Below are 16,806 nucleotides of genomic sequence, written 5' to 3'. Positions count from 1 at the left end.
GTAGTACCCTGTCCTTCTTTTCCAAGCTAATGTCTTGTTGCTCCTTTTGTTCTTAAAGTGAGAACAGTGTTTTCTATGGAGACTTGGAAGACTTAAACTTTTATAGAAGTTTGCAATTTGATTCTCAAAACCAAGTCGGCTTTTCTTGGACAATTTGAGAAACGGAAGTACTCAGATCAAATCCATTCTCTGGGGAAAATGCTGGCATTTTAAAAGGTCGTTAGTTTGGGGCAAGAAGGCTTTAAAGGTTTTTTTACTTTCTTTTAACTCATTTAAGTTGAGAGTTACAGTTGCTTGAATTGAATTTATACACTATCCTGCCATTTGCATGTATAACTCTCCGGATTTTACATCTTATCTAACTCGTTGAAAGAAACTGAGCATACGACAATACTAAAAACTTTTGTCTGGTGTCAAACTGATGCCAGGCTGTGCATGTTCTCTGTTAATGGAGGAATGAAGTGACATGTATCTTTTAGAAACAGCAACTTTATTCCCTCAGATTTGTTATTGTTTAAATGTGTTAAGTATAAATTTCAACTAATTCAGTGCTCACTGTCTTTATCCACTCACTCATTCATAGTATATATTGTGTTCCAGACACTGCTCTAGAGATGGTGGCACAATGAATAGGATAGTGTTAGTTTAGGCAACCCTGCAGAGACTTGCCCAAGTACAACCCACACCTCCCTCAGGTCTGAGACAGAGAGAGGAGACACATGGAAGGCTTCTGGAGGAAGTAATAGGAGGCCTGCAGAATGACCCAGCAAAGATAAGGGAAAGGGGTTCCAGGCAGAGGAAACCCCTGGTACATAGGCCCTGAGACCTGAAGAGCAGTGGGTTTGAGACCCAGAGTAGGAAGATTAGTAAAGTTGGAGCTAAGAAGACTTGGGGGTAGAGAGGTCTGGAAAAGTCAACAACAGCCAGATCATGAAGGCTTTATAAAACTATGTAGGAAATGTATTATGGGGCATCAGGGTGGCTCAGTCAGTTAAGCATCCAACTCTTGATTTTTGGCTCAGTTCATCATCTCAGGGTTGTGAGATCGAGCCCCACAGTGGGCTCCACACTGGGCATGGAGTCTGCTTAAGATTCTCTCTCCCTCTGCTCCTCCCCTCCCCGCTTCCTCTCTTAAAAAAAAAAATGTATTATGTGTATGAATTATATGTTTATATCCCATTGCATTGGGTTTTGAGGTGGAAAATTTCTGTTAATTAATCCATGCCTAGGGGACAACTATACGTTTATTCCTCTCCACATATTCTTAAATGCTTTTATCAATATAATTTCAGGTAATCCAAACAATCACCAGTTATCTTAGGAAATTCCTTTTTTTTTTTTTAAGATTTTATTTTTAAGTAATCTCTACGTCCAATGTGGGGCTCGAACTCACAACCCCAAGATCAAGAGTCTCGTGGTCTACTGACTAAGCCAGCCAGGTGCCCCAGGAAATTCTTTCACAGTCTAATAAGCACCAGTTTTGGTAAATATTTACTAAATCATTCACTGTGATGTTTAAGGTCCCTTTTAACTTGAAAATTCATATCCAACCTTCAAAATTCAGATTTTACCTGAAACTCACGTTATTTCATTCTCTCAAAAATATTGGAGAGCACTATAGATATGGTATTAAGAAGTATTATAATTACGTATAACGACTGTTATCATTATTATATTAATGATATATTGTGATGCCAATATTACCTAACGCATTTTAAGCCTGGTGTTGACACGGTACCTTTTGTTAGTGACGGGTTTCAGAGAACATTTTACAACTTTAGCTGCACATAGCATCAGTGCATTGATTGAAAGGAAGGATCCTTCTTAATTGCTTTAAGGATTAGACATATACCCAAGGAAAACACCAAAGAACCGCTAGAATCAGTCTTATCCATACTGTTTCCACACACTTAGGTTTCTGTTACTTTTAGGAATGACCTTTACTAATGGAGTCATTAAAATCCAATAAACATAAACTCTTCAGACCTCACAGCGGGATCATACTCTGGTTATAGGCAGAGGACAGGGGCTACCACTATTTTACAGAATAATAATAAATCAATGAGCCAAGAAATGACTCCTCAGGGAAAGGGCAAATTAAGTAAGTTCACAACCTTGGGCTGTTCAGAGTGGTTTTGGCTCTCGGCTTACACATGTACATCTTTAATTATTTTCTTCATAAACCAACTAGACTATTGGAAAGTTAACCCATGTATGAAATAACATGGAAAATATACATCAAATTCTTTTTTTTTTTTTTTGGTTTTGGTTTTGTTTTTAGAAAATATTTAAGTTCAACAGTACTGTCTCTTCCCTAATTTCTTAGTGAATGACAATGCCAAGGGGTAGCTTTGGGGGTCTTTACCCTCTCTCTCATGATCTTTCCTAGCCCACCAAATCACCCTAAGCAAACATACAATCTGGGTATAAAAACTGTGTATGTTTATCAAATGCAACATCAAGCTAAACCTCCAGCTCCCACTTAGAACCCTATTGCTGCCTACTCTCTCTATAAAAAATCTAGGTCTAGGTTAGGCCAGGCCGCAGTTGACTGCTACACACCTGCCCTTAGAAAGAAATGCCAAGGGGCGCCTGGGTGGCTCGGATGGTTAAGCGTCTGCCTTCGGCTCAGGTCATGATCCCAGGGTCCTGGGATCGAGCCCCGCATCAGACTCCCTGCTTGGCGGGGAGCCTGCTTCTCCCTCATCCTCTACTGTTCCCCCAGCTTGTGCTCTCTTGCTCTGTCAAATAAATAAATTAAAAAAAAAAAAAAAGAAATGGCAAATGGGGATCTAAGTTATTCCAATGACTAAGAGAGTGAGGCATTCACTTAAAGGGCTGAAGCCTTTCTCCAAACCTGTTTTTCTACTAGTTTTCCCATCTTTGATAGGATTACATCATCTCCCCAGTTATTCCAGCTGGAAATCAAAGAGTCATCCTTACCTCCTCTCTTCACTCCCCCTCCCTTGCACCACCCCACCCACCCGCATGCCTGTTTACTCCACCTTCAAAAGACGCCCCAAATGTGCACCTTCCTCGTCCTACTGTCATCACTGGGACTCCAAGCCACCATCTTGCTTAAGCCCTGATTGGAGGCTCTACTGACTTCTGCAGTCCCTCTCCCCTGCCTCGTCTGTGCTCCACCTGGAAGCCAGAGTGACCTCTTCAGAATAACGTATTACATCATGTTACTCCTCTGCCAAAAGCCCTCCAGAGTTCTTATAATGATCTAGTTGTCTCTTCAAACTTATCAGGTGTGTGATCTTAGATAATTATGCTTCAAGTGTATGGGTCTTTTTTTTTAAGATTTTATTTATTTATTTGAGAGAGTGAGAGCACAAGCGGGGAGGAGGATCAGAGGGAGAGGGAGAGGCAGACTCCCCGCTGAGCACAGAGCCTGACTTGGGGCTCGATCCCAGGACCCCAAGATCATGAGCTGAGCTGAAGGCAAACGCTTAACCGACTGAGCCGCCCAGGTGCCCCAAGTGTATGGGTCTTTTAGTCCCTTAAACGTATCAAGCTCCTTTAAGGACGGTGAATCTTTGCACCAGCTTTTTCCCCTCCTGTTCTGACAGATCTGACTCAATATCCTCTGGTCTTAGCTTAAACGTCCCCTGCTCATTGACTCCTTCCCTTAGACCCTAAAGTAGGTAGTGCCCCGCTTCAGACCTTTGCATTTTTCTCTTCCTAGCAATGATCACAATTCGAACTTCTTTTGTTAATTAAAAAAATCTGTTTTCGCCACCAGATTGTAGCGTTGTGGAAAAGGGCCTGCATGCCCTTCTGGCCCTAGTGCCTGATGTGGAGTAAGCCCTGAACAAGCATTTACTGATGGATGGCACTGCTGGTAATGGCTGAATGCCTCATCTAATGTTATTTCCTTAAGAATGTGGTGTCGTTAAAACTGAAAGCCATTTTACTCTATAACAGGAAGGGCTGTGCACGGGTGAAATCTCAAGTGCCTCTTGTGGAGGGTGCTTCAGGTCAAGTTCATTTAACTCAGGTGCTTACACCTGTTAGCTGGATTACAAACATGGCATTGCTTTTTACTAGCCTAAATGAGATGTTTTAAGAATCTCATTTTATCCAAAAAAATTAAGGAGGGGTGCCTGGGTGGCTCAGTTGGTTAAGCGTCTTCCTTCAGGTCAGGTCATGATCCCAGGGTCCTGGGATTGAGTCCCTCATCGGGCTCCCTGCTCAGCAGGGAGCCTGCTTCTCCCTCTACTCCTTCCCCCTGCTTGTGATCTCTCTCTCGGATAAATAAATAAAATCTTTTAAAAAAATAAGGAGGCAAGTAATCTTATTTTTGAGACCAAAGGCTCACCAGATCATAGCTCCGACAAAATCTTTGCACTACCATGGGATACTCACACGTAGGTTACCCGAGAGACTGGTAAGAATTTAAGAGTAATTATGTAAGCCCAGGAATGTTTTAAAAAATCTGTTTAACAGTTTTTTCTCAAGGAGTCTTAGCCCCTAAAGAATATGAATTCTATCACTTTGGTTATAATTGAAATATCATTAAGAAGTAAATGCTTATATAAATCAAGTTCAAAACTTAGGAAAAAAAACAATTTCAAAGCAACATCTTTTAAATTGATAGTTTCAAAGCCCCATCAGAATACTAAAATTCACTGTAATCCTGACCTCCGGATGCGCCGCCAGCCCCAGAAAGGGGCAAAACCCCTGGGCAGTTGCAGCTGCGTCTCAGCAGAAGCTCACATCCACCTCAGCATTATTCCTAGACCAAGTGTATTCCTGGTAACCTGGACTTTACCTCTTGATGGGAAAAGGAAGCACTGTTATGACATGCCTCCTCTGGAGGACCTGCCTGATCACCCCCGGGAGCTGAGCCAGCCAACCTGATGGAAGGGGGGGTTTGTGCACACCAGTGGCATCCAAGAATGGCCTGAATGACTCAGTAAGTACAGAAGGTGGTGTGAACTCGTTAACAAGTAAACAACTCACAATGCAAGAAATGTTCTTGCATTTTCTGTGCTCACAGGGCTGGCTGGCAAGCCAGGGGCAAAGATGCTTATCCTTGGGATCCTCCAGCCTGCATTCTGGGGGCATTTCTCTCTCGCGAGGCAGAGGAAGGGAGGAGGCATTCCTTTCTCTTAGACCCCAGGTGCCAGTTCCTTTAGCTGTGCCCTTCCTCCTCCCAGGTTGTCAGGGACCCTTCTCTGGCCTTGTCTTCTTGGGAGTGTCTTCTCATCCTCAGACTCTCCTGCCTCCGTGTCTCAGTCCGGAATGCACTCCTGCCTATCTACCTGTCTATCCTTGAAAACAAGTTTTGGACATCACTGTCTCTTAGTAACTTTGCCTGTCTATTTACCATCCCCCAACCCAAATCAGAGTTACTTTCTTCCTCCTAGGTACTGTCTGCATTTTATTAATACGTTTATTATTCTAACACGTTGTAATCAATATATATTTATCTGTTCAGCTCTCCCATTAAAAGTTAACTTGATGGGGCGCCTGGGTGGCTCAGTCGTTAAGCGTCTGCCTTCGGCTCAGGTCATGATCCCAGGGTCCTGGGATCGAGCCCCGCATCGGGCTCCCTGCTCCGCGGGAAGCCTGCTTCTCCCTCTCCCACTCCCCCTGCTTGTGTTCCCTCTCTCGCTGTGTCTCTCTCTGTCAAATAAATAAACAAAATCTTTAAAAAAAAAAAAAAAGTTAACTTGAAATCGATAAAGAATTTAAACATAAGATCTGAAATTTTAAAACCCCTGGAAGAAAAACATAGGGTAAAACTCCTTGACATTTGTCTTGGCCATGATTTCTTAGATATGACACTAAAAACACAAGTAACAAAAGCAAAATCAACAAGTGGGACTACATCAAACTAAAAAGCTTCTGTACAGTGAAAGAAACAACAAAATAAAAAGGCAACCTACACAGAGAAAATATTCACAAACCATCTATCTGATAAGGGGTTAATATCCAAAATATATAAGGAGCCCACACTACTCAATGGCAATCATCATCATCATCATCATCCTCATCGTCTAATTAAAAATAGGCAGAGGACCTGAACAGACATTTTCCCAAAGAAGTCACAGTTATACCTTGCTTTTCGAAAGTTTACATTACCCACTTGGCTTTTATGACAGACCTATATTAGTACCTGTTTTTTCTAATCAAAAATAGAGTTTGGGCGCCTGGGTGGCTCAGTCTGTTAAGCCTCCAACTCTTGGTTTCAGCTCATCATGATCTCGGGTCTTGAAATCAAGCCTTGTGTTGGGCTCTGTGTTCAGCAGGGAGTCTGCTTGTCCCTCGGCTCCTCCCCCTGCGTCCTCTCTCTCTCTCTCAAATAAATAAAATAAAACTTTAAAAAAAAAGATAGTGTTCATCAGTGATTTTGCAGTGAGCCCTTACAGCAGCAGCGTGCACCCCAAGCAGGGAGAGCGGCGCCGCCAAGAGCCTTAACCGGGAACCACGCTCAGCATCTCTACCGCCAGAGCTGTGAGCAGTCTGTGAGCATCTGTGCCTCATCTTGATTTATTCTGTGCATCTGTTAGCAAGATGTGTCCTTAGGTACCAGAAAAGTCTAAGAGAGGTTGTTTTTTGGATCTGAGAATGCTAAAAAAAAGTTTTCCATGTTAGTTCATAGCAATTGCTGCTTCTCTACACAATTTCAGCGTGTGAAAGTTTTCATAGGAACATTCTACTTCGAGATAGCTGGGAAAACCTGTGTACGAGTGGCCAAAATGTACACAAAAAGATGCTCAATATCACTGATCATCAGGGAAATGCAGATCAAAACCACAATGACCTAACACATCAGACCTGTTAGAATGGCTATTATAAAAAAGATAAGCGATAACAAGCGTTGGCAAGGATGTGGAGGAAAGGGAATCCTGGTGCACCATCAGTGGGAATGTAAATTAGTACAGCTCCTATCGAAAACAGTATGGAGGTTTCTCTAGAAGTTAAAAAATAAAACTACCATATGATCCACCAATCTCACTTCGGGGTATATATCTAAAGGAAATGAAATCAGGATTTTTTTTTTTTAAAGATTTTATTTATTTATTTGACACAGAGAGAGAGAGAGAGAGATCACAAGTAGGCAGACAGGCAGGCAGGCAGAGGGAGAGGGAGAAGCAGGCTCCCTGCTAAGCATGGAGCCCAATGCGGGGCTCGATCCCAGGACGCTCGGATCATGACCTGAGCCGAAGGCAGACGCTTGCAGACGCTTAACCGACTGAGCCACCCAGGCGCCCGAAATCAGGATCTTGAAGAGATATCTGCACTCCCTCATTGCAGCATTATTCACAACAGCCAAGATACATATATAATGTATATATAATATGCCTATATATATAATATACCTATATAATATATATAACATATATGGAATATTATTCAGCCATGAGAAAGAAGGAGATCTTACCCTTTGTGGCAACATGGATGTACGCTTGAGGACGTTATACTAAGTGAAATAAGCCAAAGAGAGAAAAACAAACACTGTATGATTATGATCTCCCTCTAAACAAGTAGAGCTTTCTAGAAACAGTAAGTGGAATGGTGGCTGCCAGGGGCTGGGAGTAGAGGGAAACGGGGAAACGTAAGAGAATACAAACTTTGAGTTAGAAGATGAATAAGTTCTGGGGATCTAATGTACATGGTGACTACAGTTAACAATACTATATCGTATATTTGAAAGTTGCTAAGAGAATAGATCTTACATGTTCTCTCCATACATGTAAAAAAAGTTAATTATGTGAACTGATAGAGGTGTTAAGCATCCTATTGTAATCATTTTGCAATACATAAGTGTATCAAATCATCAGGTTGTACACCTTAAATCTACACAATGTTATTTGTCAATTATATCTCAATAAAGCTGGGGGTGGGGGTGGGAAGCCATGAGCTCATCATTGTTTTCTTTCCTGAAGCTCTCTAGAGCACTTGGAAAAAACCAATTAACCGTATTGTACTACTTACTCTTACTTGCCTTGTATAGGATTTGATGATAGGTATCAAGTTTATATTTTAAGTTTTTGCCACTGTAAGCAATGGACTAGCAGTGTCCCCTTTACCACTGGGGGTCAGTAATGTCTTTAATCAGATTGGAGAAACAATTCAGTACCAATTCAGAGAAGTCATCCTACAGGTTCTGTTCTTTGGATCTGATTCTGTATTAATATTTGTATCAATTAGGGTTTAACTAGAAAAAGCAAAACCACTGTGAGTGATACAGTATGTGTTCTCTTAAAATGTTCATTTGTGGTAATTTGTTATGCAGCAATAGAAAACAAACATGTTGCTTCATATAGTTTCTGTGGGTCAAGATTTCAGGAATACTTTAGCTGAGTGCTTTTGTTTTGGATTGTAGTCAACATGTTGGCCACGGCTTCAGTCACTTAAAGGCTTGACTGAGGCTGGAGGGTCTGATTTCAAGATGGCGCACTCAAAATGTTGACAAGTTAGTACTGGATGTTAGTAGGACAGTTCAGTAACTTAGCACATTAATTTCTCTATAGGGTTGCTTGAGTGTCCTTATAATTTGGTAGTTGGTTTTACCCAGAGTGAATGATCTCAGAGAAAGGAAGGTAGAAGCTTCAGCATCTTTTATAATCTGGCCTTGGATGTCATACACTGTCATTTGCCTTAATAACACAAGCCAGCGCTATTCACGACAAGGGAGCCTGAGAGAGGGCTATGTAAGGGCGTGAATAGCAGGAGGTGAGAATTGTTGCAGGCTAGACACTACAGCACTTGTCCATGGTATCATTCAAAGAACCAGTTTTCGAATTTTTGTATTTTCTCCATTATGCATTTGTTTTCTATTTCATTGATTTCTGCTTTTATCTTCATTGTTTCCATCTTTTAAGTTTTCTGTTCTTTTTTAAAAAAAAGTCTTTGAGGGGGTGCCTGGGTGGCTGTCGGTTAAGCATCTGCTTTCTGCTTGGGTCATGATCCCAGAGTCCCGGGGTAGAGCCCCCCCATGTCAGGCTCCCTGCTCAGCAGGGAGTCGGCTTGTCCCTCTCCCTCTGCCCCTCCCCCCTGCTCTTGTGTGCTCTCTCTCTCAAATAAATAAAATCTTTTTTAAAAAAGTCTTTTAGATAATAACATAGTTGTTTTTCCGCCTCCTTTTTCAAATATGTGCATTTAAGACTATGAATTTCTTTCTAAGCCCAGATTTAAATGCATTCCACAAGTTTTTTTTGTAAAGTTATATTAAAATACGACATACGTCCAAGAACGTACACAGTATTAAATATACAGGTTGGTGAATTATCTCAAAGTAAACACACCCATAACTAGCACCCAGATCAAGAGACAGATGACTATTAGTTATTTCAAAGCCTGAGTCTCATAATATTGCCAGTTACTTTAAAGTTCATGTCTGATCATTCCAACACCTGAATCACTTATAGATTTGTCTCTCTTTTCTGCTTTTTGGTCATTTGGTCACATATCCTCGCATTCCTGGTAATTTTTTATTGAATGCTTGACATTCTTTGTGAAAATCATAGAGGTTTTGGTAGATATTATCCATAAAGGATTTTATTTACTTTTGGTTGGCAGTTAGGTACAAACAAATCACCTTAATTTAGCTGAGGGTGGTCTATTTTCAGTTTGCTTTTATTCTTAGGATGTAGTTATTTCAGGGATCTTAGCTGAAAACTTGGGGCCTTTACTAGTGCCCCTCCCTTTTCTCTCTCTCTTTTTTTTTTTTTTTGAGAGAGTGCAACCGTTGGGGGTGGGGGGCAGGGTGGGGAGGGGCAGGGGGAGAGAGAGTCTCAAGTGACTCCATGCTGAGCGTGGAGCCCAACGCAAGGCTCAGTCCCACGACTCTGAGATCATGACCTGAGCCGAAATCAAGAGTCTGATGCTTAACTGACTGAGCCACCCAGGGGCCCTGTCCCTGCCTTTCAGTAGGACTTATATTGCATTTTGACCCCCAGCACCATGATACTGCTCATCCATGGTAGAACGTTGGAGGGGAGGCATGTCCACAACAGCTCACGTGCAGGGAAAGCTGAAAAGATTAGGGGAAATGTCAGACCTTTGCCAAACAAGGTGATCGTGTAAAACTACAACAGTTCCATACTGTGTCCAGAGGTTCTTCTACTTGTCTCTCTGGTTTGTTAGAGGGAAGGCTGTTCCTCATTGATTCACCTTCTTCAAAGTTGTCACAAGAAGGGACTGACTTTTCATTGAGTTAGCTGTAATATCAATTCAGAGAAGCAGGGACCTACCTTTTATGAACCAACCACTTTATCTTGCTTAAGGTAACAGAGCCAAGTACTGCTGAAAATCAAAGTATTATTGCAGCCAGGTCTTGTTGATCAATATAAAGTCACTTCCTATTCTTTTATTTGGAGCATTCCAACATACTGTACTCAGTAGCTACACCTGGATTTATTCGTGGGACTCCTTCCTTCCCATTTCTCAGAGAAAAATAATCATGACAGTGTTCTGTAGGAAATCCCATGTACCTGAACCTGCTCTCTTGTCCTCCAGGGTGAGATGATCACAAACCGACCTTTAAGAAATCTTTTTTTTGCAAGATCACTTTTTAGAGAGAGAGCACGCATAAGCTGGGGAAGTGGCAGAGGGAGAGGGAGAAGCAGGCTCCCATTTAAAGATCACTTTTAATTTTTATTTATTTATTGAGAGCACACACAGGTGCAGGAGTAGGGGGTAGGGGTGGGGGAGGGGCAAAGGGAAGGGGAGAGAGAGGATCTTAAGCAGACTTCATGCTGAGCACAGAGCCTGACGATCTCAGGACCCTGGGGTCATGACCTGGGCCAAAATCAAGAGTCAGATGCTTAACCAACTAAGCCACCCAGGCGCCTCTTTAAGAGATCTTTTATAGAGATTAATATGAACGATTTAGCCAGCATAATGAGCTCTAAGAGACATGAAGTAGCTACAGAACTCTCGCTTGGTAGTCTGCAAAGGGAGAATAACTGTGGTTTAGTGTATTATAGAATTCTGAGAAAGGGGCTGGTAGAGGAATCCAAACCGCGGCCTCACAGCCTGCAGCCTGGGAAACGTCCCTTACGTCCCAGCGTCCTCTGAGCGGCGCTCTGCGGCCTGCACCACAAGCCCCCTCTGCCTCTTTCACCGCTGAAGACCAAATATGACAAAGTTCAGGACAAAACTTCCCAGTTTACTTCAGGAATGAAGTTAAGAATGGCTGAGTTCAGTAACCGCATGACTCAAATAACGTTGCACTTTGAATATTTGGATCCTTTCTCCTTCACAGAAGATTGTCCATCACCTGTTCCAGTGGGATAAGAAATGAAAAGATCTACATCCTGCCTTCTGCGGCTCAGCTCCTTGGAATGACAAGGTTTTTTTGGGTTAGTTCGTCCCCACTGTGAACTGTGAGGTGGGCTTTTCCAATCTTTAAAAGAATAACGGTTCTGTTCAAGATTGGACTTAGTCCCCTTGGGCACTATAGTTACATAAATACTCAACTTCTCTTAAGTTTATGCTCTCTGTTGTATATATGTATACGTATATACGTAGAACAGAAGTATATGCAGAAACATAGATATATGGACTTTTTATTTTGAAAATTTTCAGAGCTGTAGAATAGTTCAAAGTCATACAATGAATACCTCCATACCCTTCACATAGATGTGATTGTTCACAATTTGCCACACTTGGTTTCTGCCTTTCTCTCCCCTGCCCACGCTCACACACACCCACAAATGTACATAAGCACATTTTTTGCTGAGCCATTTGAAAGTGACAGACCATGACACCATGGTCCTAAATACTTCAGCATCTTTCTCCTCTAAGAACCAGGACATTTTCTTCTGTAACCACAATACTACTAATACACCCCAACATTTAACATTGATATAGTAATATTATCTAATACGTAGTCCCTAGTCGTATTTTCCCAATTGTCTTAATGATGTCCTTTATGGTTTTTTCTTTCATTTTAAATGCTTGGGACCCTCTTCAGGATTAAACATGGCATTGAGTTGTCATAGTCCTTCAGCCTCCTTTAATGTAGAATAGTCTCCGTATTTTTTTTTTCTTTCATGACACTGATATTTCTGAAGTGGCCAGGCCAGTTGTCTTATAGAAGGTTCCATGCTGGATTTGTCTGATTGTTGCCTCCTGATGTTTTGAGTCAAATATTTTTACAAGGAGTGTAATACTACACAGATGCTGCTCTGTCTCTTTTGTTACATCTTATCAGGAGGCACGTGATGTCCGTTCTGTATTTTGATACAATGTCACTGCTGCCATTGAAAAAGAAGAGATGAATGTTCTGGAATGAAATGTAATTAAGAGTTGGGCAATCTGTTCAGAAGAAGACTAGTTTCCCAAGGCTGTCAGGACTGGTGCTGCAGGAGCTGCTCAGTTTGTATTGCTCAAGCCACAGCGTCATGCTTCCTTTTACTGGTAGTGGGTGGCAGGGGTATGAACATGCCCTCTTCTCGAAGACATCTCCTCCTAGCAGAAGAGAGAAGCTAACATGTATGAAAGAATCTTCCAGTGTGATAAGACTGCTTAAGACTAGAACACAGATGTGAGCATGGCAAGAATAGTGAATCAGGGGCTTGGTAATTGAGGCGAACCCTACTCTCCATATTTTGTTTTCACTGCTTCCCAGGATATACTTATGATTCTACTTAGGCCTGTTTCCGTCTTGTCTTCCACATTCACTATAGTCATTCACGTTTTTATTGCCTCCCTCATGTTTACTCACCAGAGCCCTGCCCTCCACTGCTCTGTACTTTCTGTGGTAGCTGCTTCCAAGATGGCTCCCCAGGAGCCCTCCGCCTCCGGGTGTGCTCACCTGTACCCTGCCTCGTTGTACCAAGGTTGGTCCGTGGGACCAGTGACATATGGTAGCAGTGACATGTCACTTCCAAGATTGCATTATAAAAGACTGGGGCTTCTGCCTTGGGCTGGTCTTCAATCTCTGTTTCCCTCCCTCCCTCGCTCCCTCTCTCCTTTTCTGTTTCTCGGATTACTCATCAATTGCCATGTCACGGACACACTCAAGCACCCTATGGAATGTCCCACATAGGGACAGAGGCCAAGTACTGGCTTGCAGGCAGATTCTCCAGCCTCAGCCCAGCCTTGAGATGACAGCAGCCTCAGCTGTCAACCTGACTGCCACCTCTAAAGAAACTCTGACCCACCCAGCTTAGCCATTCCCAGATTCCTGACCCTCGAAAGCTGTGAGACAATTGTTGGGTACTTGTTGTTTTAAGCCACTAAGTGCTGAGGTCATTTGTTATGCGGCCTTGGAATCAGACACCATTTTGTACCTGCTGCTGTGAAACCCGGCCTTTCTGACCCCAAGCCACGTGGATCTCCCCCTACTATAACTTCCTTTGTGCTGCTTTTTCCTCTTTCTAGACTTTATTATTTTGTGGTTTTGGATAAGTAATATAGTCACAGGTTTCAAAAATAAAAAATTATAACAGTATATGGTGAAAAGTCTCATTCTTTTAATACTGCCATTCAGTTTCTGCCTTGCAGGCAAGCACCTTCTTTGCTTCTGATCTTTCCAGGGACAGTTGAAATGTTATATATACAAGTACATTATATATACTACATTCCTGTCTCCGTTCTGTATTTTGCTTTTTTCACCTAACGTTATATTTTGCTTTCTTTTTATTACGTGAGTTTTCTCATATTTTAAACAACTGTATAATACTCCATGATAGAAATTTGCTGTAACTTATTTAACCAGTCCACAAGTGAGCGGCAGTTTTCAGGCTCTTGCTACTGTGGTAGGGTGAGTGTAAGGTGTCTGCTATCCTAATGCCCTACACCTGTGAGTGTGTCACCTTCCGTGGCAGAGGGGCTTTGCAGCTGCGATTAAGGGAAGGGTCGTGAAAAGGGCAGATGAGTCTGTATTATCCAGGTGGCTCCTGTGTAATCAATCACAAGAGTCTTTTTTTTTTAAGAGGGAGGCAGGAGCATCAGTCTGGAAGGGGATGTGAGCAGAGTTTGGAGTGTTAGAAAGTTGGAATCAAAGAATGTGGGAAGATTTTAGAAGCTGGAAAAGGCTCAGAAATGTACTCTCCCCTAGAACCTCCGGAAAGAACAAGCCTTTGATTTTAGCTGGGCCAAGACCTATTGTGAACGTCTGACCTCCAGAGCTGTAAGATAATGAATTTGTGTTGTTTTAACCTGCTGTGTTTATGGGAATTGGTTACAAAGGCCGTAGGAAACAGTACGGCTATTATTACAAACAATTATAAACCTAGTTGCATTCAGTTACCTTGTATGTTGGACATTCTGCATTTTGTGCAAGCATATTTGCAGAATAAATGCCTAGATGGGGAATAGCCCGAGGGCAGTGTTGGGTTTGGCTAATCCTCACTTCCAATGGTAATATTTGTGAGAACAACTTCTACAGCCTCCCCAACGAGTATGTGATCAAAACTTTGGATGTTCACTGTTCAGCAATTGAAAAGCCCTAATTTCTTTGAACAAGCTAATTATTATTAAATATTCCTCATCTGCACACCATGTTTAGAATCTCCTTCAGAGTTGGGACTAAGTCCTTATTTCTATTTATTCCACGTTGTTTGCCTGCGTTCCTGCTACTACCTTACATAGGGTGGGTTCTCCCCAAAAGTGATAAAAGGATATGTATCCAAAGGCATCCATTCTACAATAGTGGGTAAGAAATGTTATGTAGGATCCATTTTATCCATGTATAGACCCATCAAATTTTATTTATCAAAACAAAATGCTTGGTTTTGGACAAAAACATCCTAATTGCAATCATTGATAAGAGTTAAGGAATGGTTGCCTAGCATGCTTGTCCTGTTTTTTGTTGTTTTCTTTTTTTATGGATCTAAGGTGGGATCAAGAAAGAACACGCGGCCTCACCTTGCTTCTGTGTCCCAGGCAGCTACTGCAGACCTTTCCCATTAAGGGCAACATGATCCCGGCTCCTAGAGGTAGCCAATCCTTATTGATTATTTGCTCATGAGCAAAAACTTGTTTGTGTCCTATTTAAGGACTAACAGCTGCACCACAAACTGTAACCTTGTGCTTTTCCAGTGATATATAGAACCTTTTACCACCTTCCTTCTCTTAGCTTGGGGGTGGTTACACCTCCATTCCTTCTGTTTTTTTCTTATTAGCATTGCCAACATCTTTACTTTTTTGAGATCTTAAAACTTGAGGGAAAAGGAAAAAGCTATCACTTTCCTGAAAACATTGGAGACTTCTAACTTTTTAAAATTAGTTTCTTTTGTTTATAATGTAGCCTGGTGGGTTTGAAATTTAATTAAAAAAATTATTTGGTAAAAGTTCTGACCCGAGAAATATCCTGGTTAATCACTTGAGCTGTTAGCTAAAACTTACTTAATACATAGTGCTTAGCTTCCGTGCCAACCAGTGTTAGAGTACATATTCAGAATTTTCAAACCTTTCAAGAAACAACAAAACTTCAGTATAATAAGTCATGGAAATAGAAATCTATTGCCAATGAGCCCAATTATAAAAAATTTTTTGGTTACTGACAACGGTATAAAATGATGAAGCTTTTTAAGAAAAACATGTGACTTCTGTCCTCTTGCTATTCGGAATTGGTGATAATTAACAAGTACCCAACAAATAACTTTAAAGATAGACTTGTGCGTCTCCATCCTTCTCTGATCGTGTGTCCTCATTTTGATTGTCCCTCATTCTGCCTGACCCCTAAACTTGAGCCCTTTAGCCATCTGCCAAAAAGAGGGCGTATTTGTGTGAGGCCCACTGTCCAAAGGCTTGGCACCTGATGCATTTCACTCACTAATCACTGTGGGATGGTAACTTGATGACACAGGAGTAGTGAGTCAGGCTGGTTTGTTCCAGCTGTTTCTGCCAAAGCTTTCCCTCTGGTGGTGGTCCCTACCACCACTGCTTCCAAACGGCCTCTGTTTACTTTGAGTTCCTTTTAGATAAAAGTGAACCAATTTACAAAAATGTGATAATGCTAACAACACTTAAATTACCCTTAGAGTTAGTAGTTTGAAATTTCCTACATACCCCTTACAGTGTGGGACACTGCTCTTTTCCCTCAGGAAAACAACTTCCTATGGTCAGTGTTTCCCCCCCAACACAGAATATGTAACAGTCCTCATTCTTTTGTGATGTAACAATCTAAACTTACATGACATTTTTCATTTTCCAAAGCTCCATTGTGCATCTTTTCAGACTTAAAAAAAAAAAAATCTCCATAATCTCTTATATTCCCACACCCCACCCTCTGCCTCAGCTGGGTGGTAAAACCCCAGGAGTACAGAAACCACATCTGTCTGTTCACTGTGTCACCAGCGCTTAGGGCCTCAAGTATTGGTTGAAAAAGTAAATGGAAGACCTAAAAATGTGGGCAGGATTAAAAACTTCACGATTGGGGGAACCCTATAGTGCTATGGATAAAGAAATGCTGACCCAAGGCAGTGTCTTTGTTTTGTTTTTACCATATTATTTTTCCCCAAGGAGAAAAATTTAAATTCTCCCTAAGAAACATTAAATACTCAGAAGAGGAATGAAATACGTAAGTATGGTTGAGTTTGAAAGGCCACGTAATAACGAAGATTCCACCCACCCCCTCCATTCCCTGCTTCAGGAACTAATTTGGGGGCCTATTGCTCCAATGAAAGGTCCGTGATCTGAGGCCTGGGTCTCTCTGTGGGCTTACTTTTACTTCCTGAAGATTTGATTGCCTGTAGAAGGGGAGGGGAAGAGGGTGGTTGTGATAAAAAGTGTGGTCTATGAATTCCTGGGTTGGGTGAGGCATGGAGGGGAAATTAAAGAATTTCTGGCAATGAACTTGCATCCCATCTGAGGGAGGTTTGGGGAGAGGGAGCC

General features: G+C 41.8%; 1 protein-coding gene across 3 annotated transcripts in view; it reads left to right on the top strand.

Moving 5' to 3' along the window:
- FANK1 (fibronectin type III and ankyrin repeat domains 1) overlaps positions 1-16,806 on the top strand; it is a 99,079-nt gene that overhangs the window by 791 nt on the left and 81,482 nt on the right. The window contains exon 2 of one of the 3 annotated variants that reach the window (XM_036113637.2): positions 11,225-11,321. The exons of the other annotated variants lie outside the window; for them this stretch is intronic. The gene's annotated coding sequence lies outside the window, so the exon portion shown is untranslated. The remainder of the gene's footprint in view (positions 1-11,224; positions 11,322-16,806) is intronic. 3 annotated transcript variants of the gene reach the window in all.

The sequence above is a fragment of the Halichoerus grypus genome, chromosome 7 (genome assembly GCF_964656455.1).
Source record: "Halichoerus grypus chromosome 7, mHalGry1.hap1.1, whole genome shotgun sequence".
Classification (NCBI taxonomy): Eukaryota; Metazoa; Chordata; class Mammalia; order Carnivora; family Phocidae; genus Halichoerus; species Halichoerus grypus.
The sequence above is the reverse complement of the archived record's forward strand: the minus strand, read 5'-3'. Positions and strand labels throughout refer to the sequence as shown.